The 6,001-nt window shown below is 47.9% G+C and overlaps 1 pseudogene; it reads right to left on the bottom strand.

The window, feature by feature from the left end:
- Positions 1 to 5,252, bottom strand: part of LOC138566580 (zinc finger protein 436-like) — a 146,447-nt pseudogene extending 141,195 nt beyond the window's left edge.
- Between the last annotated feature and the right edge of the window lie 749 nt (positions 5,253 to 6,001).

Genomic DNA, 6,001 nt, shown 5'->3' on the forward strand with positions numbered 1-6,001 from the left:
ACAGAGGGTACTCCAAGAATGACGGCCATGTGACATGAGTCTGAACATCTGCAAACATGCATTAACCAGGGATATCATACAACTGCAGTAAAATGTGCCACTGCACAAATAAGGTGGGTCATGCATGACTGTCAAAACATATGATGCACGACAACCACTCACCAGATGTGTCCTCATAGTTCTCCAGGCCTGCCACACCTTCCACCTGCTCAAGGAGGATGAATTGGCTCTTGCTTCTTCATGCAGTGTCAGCCGCTCCTCCTCTGGTGGCCCCCTCTCCAGTTGCCAGTGCAGAGAACAGGTTGACACTGAGCTTGTGCTTGGTGCGATGGGTGAGATAAATCCAGCACTTCTGAACCTTTTCAGCAGCATGCATCACCACCCCTAAGGTGTTGATGTGGTCCGTGACCCACTGCCAATGCACCATACGTTGTGCGGGTGTATGGGTGCTCCCCGCATACAGGCACATGTAACGATGGTGATTGGTCACATAGTCAATGATGATCTGGAGCTCCTCATTACTGCAGTTCTTCTTCCTCTGCGGGCCAGTGTCCTGTGCCGTGTCTTGGGGTTGAGCCTCTTCCTGCTGTGCAGGGCGTCCCTTCTTAGCCCGAGAGGCACACATGCTGCCCATGTCTCGCTAAGACCCCTTTGGCATCCAGGTGCCGTGCCACCTGAAGACTGAGGCCCTCCTGGAGCTGGGGCAGATGTCTCCAGACAACGTCCCCGACCCCCTGGGGCTGGGGCAGATGTCTCCACACCATGTCCCCGACCCCCTGGGGCTGGGGCAGATGTGTGGACCACGTCCCCCACCCTGACCCCGTCTGCCCTCTTTCCCTCTTGGGGCATTCCACTCATGTCACAGGTGTAAGGGATGTATGGAAGGCACACAAAGTTATTGTCATGGGCAATATGAGGAAGGGAACAGTCTGCTTGATGTGCGACGTAGATGTGTGTTGCAGCAAGGCTCAAATGTACCCCAGATGGAAAGAAATATGGTACGTGATAAGCAGTGGCACCCAGACACTCAAAAATTGTGCACACAATGCCCGGAAAGCTTCCGAAAAAGAAAGAAGTGGTATGCGATACGCAGTGGCACCCACAAACACAAAAAATACATACGCGATACCCGAAAAGCTTCCGTCAAGTTAAAAAAGTGGTATGCGATACACAGAAGCACCCATAGATAACGAAATTGCATACATGACACACGGTAGGCCTCAAAAAGTTCACTAAAACATGCGCGTATGCACAGATGCAAACACCCTCCCCATCTCCAAAGAAAAAGGCGGTACGTGGTACCTGAAGGGAATCTGAAGGGAAGGATTTAATAGCAAGACAAAATACGTCTGCAAAACTCGTCAGGACCATAACCTTCACGCGTTGCGCGCCTTATATCACCTTGCATTGCGTGAGCCGCATAGGCCAGCCACGTAGGCACACAACATCACCACATGCAGGACATAACTTATGCGTTAAGGGTCTTTACTCTGCTATCAGCTGCTGCAGATGCCTCTTCCGGCCCTGCTTTGCCTCGCTCACTCCTATACTACTCTGCCTGCTCGAGAGTGAGTGCCTGCCTACAACCAGCACTGACTTAGTGTGCCAGCTGCACTTGTTGGGTCTGCGACCACCTCTTCTGTACTTGCCGGGACTTCCACCTCTGCCAACACCACCAAAGCTCCACAGCACCTACCCAGGACCCAGGAATCCACGTCACCTGGGGAGTGCAGCACCACCACATTGAGGCAGAGGGCTGCCACCTTCACCAACACCGAAGTTGGCATCCTGGTGGATCGGGTCCTGGTTGCCTATGATGCCCTCTTCAACCCAGCTACGCAACTGGCCACCTATGCAAAGCTGAGGATCTGGGACGATATCATGACTGCCATCAACGCAGAGGGGGTGAGAGTCTGCCCTAGAAGCACGGTCTGGAAATGCCTCCACATAGTCCGGTCCCCCCTATGGGGCCATGGAGATCACCCCTGAGATATCACATGCTGGCTGGGATTGCAAGGCGGCCGGCCTCGATTCGTGATGATGTGAGAGAGATTCATGCAGTGCTCTCACATCATAACGACTCGCTGTGCCTCTACCTGGGCCAGCTGGCACAAGCGCTGCTCTCGTGTGGTCTCTGTGGGCTGGCACATTCAGCCCTATGGGGGCTCAAATGGGAATGGGGAATGGTTCCTGCAAGGAGGATTTACCGAGTCCTCCTATGTCGGAGTAACCCGGTAACTCCCCAATGCAGGAACCTGGTAAAGGAGGCCGGTTTGGAGGGAGCCATGGAGCTAACAGCTCCATGACTACCTCCAAACTCGTAATGAGGCCCCTTGTGTCCTAACTTCCTATTTTTGAAAAATCGCAAAATCTGCAATCTTCCAGAATCACCAAATACTGATAGCACAGGGCCAGACCCCACTCCACCCCTGTGCAGGAAGAATGGGTGAGGTTGGTCAAATTGCACTATCGACAGTACACCGCAGACTGGTTCGGCGACCCGGTGTCCTAACTTCCTATTTTTGAAAAAGTCACAAAATCAGAAATCTCCCAAAATCACCTATAATGATCGCACATGGCCGGATCCCACCCTGTGCAGGGCGAATGGGTGTGGTTGGTCAGATTTCAGTATCACCAGTACACCCCAGACTGGTATGCCCACATCAGGGCCAACATTTCCACCCATCAACTGTTGTGGGGCTGGAGCCTAAACGAAAAATCGCTAAGCTCCCGAAACCACCTATGCTGATAGCACTGGGACGGACGCTGGCCTGTGCAGGGCGAAAGGGGGACGGGGGTTAGTCCAGTTTCACTATCGCCAGTACACCCCAGACTGGTATGCCAACCGTTGGCCAAAATTTCTGCCCACCAACTTTTATGGGGATGTAGCCAACCACGAACATAAAAACACACTTTCACAAATATATATATAGATACCCAACAATCCGCATACTGAATGTGTGTTCGTTTTAAATGAGTAGAACTAATAAAACTCGACATTCTTCAATCAACCTGTGAATTAGTTCATATTTTGTTTTATGTCAAAGAACTATTCTTACAATACAGTTTCTTTCTTGTCCCAGAGGGTGGGAGGGGATTGTGGGATTAGTGTTCTATAGGCCATTAAACCGAGGTTGCCTGTCTGTTAAAAAGCACACAAATTAATTAATTGCGCAAAAACATGCTTGGGGTTTGGGATGTTAAATGTCCCCTGGGGAAAGGTCACACTCAACTAAAAGTCGTTATAGTTGGCTTCACAACACAAACACACTATATGCTATTAATTTTAGGTGTTAAAAACCAGCCAGTTTCAGTGTCATTAACAATTATGGTGAAAATTGCAAATCAAGCTATATTCCAATTAGTAATCCCTCCTATACAATCTAATTAGAACTTTATGCTTGATTGCAGTGGGGCTGAAGATGAATCAGTGACAATTTAAGGTGTATTTTTCCTGGTTCTGCAGCAACCACGCAATACTTTTAGAGGTGAACCTGCCAGGTGACTAACTCGAGTATAACTCTACCATCCTTTCAGAGATAATCCTGACATGCAAGTGACAGTTCTCCAGCTCTACCGACTTTTCAGCTTTACTTGCCTGACATGTGACTCAGTCTGCACCAGGTCTGCCAACCTTTCAGAGGGGATTCAGACAGCAAATAAGATAAACAGCACTCTCTACCACACCAAAAAAGTACTGACAAAAATGGATCGAGGATTCTGCATTCTGTTAACATATTATGGGCCTCATTACGAGTATGGCTGTGCAGGGAAAAAAGTGGCGGTAAAGGAATTACCACCACTTTTCCCACTGCACCATACTACGAGTTTGGATCTGAAGTGGGGAATTTACCTCCAGCATCATGCTGGAGATAAACCGCCCAAGAAATCGGCAAAATCGGTGGAATTACTGCAGTGGTAATTTCATCGGCGGTAATTAAACTGAAATCCCCAATGGAGTCCTATGGACTTCAAATTAATGGGGACTAACGCCGCCACCACCACCACTTGTAATCCAGCGGTAAATCCGCCAGACCAAGTGGCGGTAAACAATAATTCCATTGGGTGGTATTCCGGTAGAGTTAAAACTGGAATACCGCCCAACTCATAATGAGGCAAAATCTGTGGAATTACAGCAGTGGTCATTTCATAGGCGGTAATTAAGCTGAAATCCCCAATGGAGTCCTGTGGACTCCAAATTAATGGAGACTAACGCCATCACCACCACTTGTAATCCAGTGGTAAATCCTCCAGACCAAGTGCCGGTAAACAATAATTCCATTGGGTGGTATTCCGGTAGAGCCCAACTCGTAATGAGGCCCAAGCTGTCTAATTTCAGACAACTGGTCACCCTTTTGGGGAGGGTGATCCCATCGTCATCTATATGAGAGCTATGGTGCTTGTGAATAGAATAATGAGTTCATGGAGTGTGGCACAGTCGAAATGAATGTGGCTTGATTTGAGTGGTATACAATGATCTAAGCATACTCAAAAGAATGAAATGAAATGGTGAAGTGCCTTGCACGCTGTTGCTTAATATTCTGTGCTTTCCTTTATAAGACAGGGCCTATGAACCTTGGCAAGTTAAAGAAATATAGGCTACTGGTTTAAAGTGTTTCAAACGAAATGGGTCTTTTTGGCAGTTACGTAAAGCTGTTGAGAATTGATTTAAGCCACTGGAATTGTATGTTTTTCCCTCTTATTCAATAATAGTAATAATGCATATAGCCGATACACAAATGTAATCATATATTTGAAGGTGACAATTTGGGCACAGCCAACATATATTTAATTATCTTTTAAGTGCAAAAAATCGATACGTGTTTCCTCCAAATCCTCCGCTCCACATTCAGGCTAAACGCTCTGTGCCTCTCATGGAAGCACCCACACGTCCAATAGAGGCCACAAATAGCTAAAAAGGCGTTTCAAAGTCAAGCAAAACATGTTCAGAAAATATTTCCACTGGCTATGTCAATATACTCCACACCAATAAGCCAACATACTGTAGGAGAAAGGAGTGCTAGTACTTCCTACCCGAGCAGCAGTCAACGTTTCCATGGGGTCTCTAATCTTGAAAATAAGATGACTACTGTACATGGTTGAGAAAATGAGGAATAACTCGGCAGACACACAAAAGCTGATTTTGCATTGCCTCTATGGAGGAACAGAACAGGGAGTTAGAATCAAATGCAACCAAATTACTTTTCCTTTGCCATGGCTCTAGAGGCAAAGGGAGGGTGGGATTAGGGACCCCGTCATAAAGCCGAGAGGAGGGGTTATGGGGAGTTCCACAGAATGAGAAATACCATGACAGAGACACCACTCCTTTCCCCTGGCTCACAGCACAGAGAGAGAGAGAGAGAGAAGGGAGGGCGGGTAGACTGGCAGAGAAAGTACGCATATCGTCCCCTCCTTTCTCTGGAATTTCAAACATAAAAGGGAAATTTCAAAATCAAGCTGTCTTCCTCCTTGCTCTCTACAACGAGGGAGTAGTTGGGACATTTAAAAGGCAAAAATGATGGCTAGAAATGATTGTAGCGCAGCTCCTTTGTCTTAGCCCTGTGCAACAATGTGGCTCTTCCTAGTTAATACGTACACCAAACATAGTGTGTGCTGCTTTCCATTCCCATGCACCATGTGTATAATCTGCTTGGCGCTCAGGAAGAAATGAGCTTTTGAGAAGTATCCAGCGTTGCAGTTAGGATTTGGGGATGGAGAGGAGGAAGTGGTGGAAACTATAGAAAAAGTCTTTGGCCCTCATAACAACATGGGCGCTAAACCATGGCGCTATTAGCACCATGGTTGGTGCCGGTGTTGTAAGGAGTCCGCCATGGTGAAATGGGGAAATACCGCCCCATTCCAAGGTTGGCGGGGCCGTATTTCCCCATTTCACCATGGCCCTTCCCCATTCCCATTTTTGCCCCATAGGGAATGGGGAAGGCGGCAATTACGGTACCGTAATTGCCTGCGAGGTCCCTTTGCGGGTCCCTAATTTAACGGC

This window comes from Ambystoma mexicanum, chromosome 2p, assembly GCF_040938575.1.
Source record: "Ambystoma mexicanum isolate Mex_15411 chromosome 2p, UKY_AmexF1_1, whole genome shotgun sequence".
Taxonomy (NCBI): Eukaryota; Metazoa; Chordata; class Amphibia; order Caudata; family Ambystomatidae; genus Ambystoma; species Ambystoma mexicanum.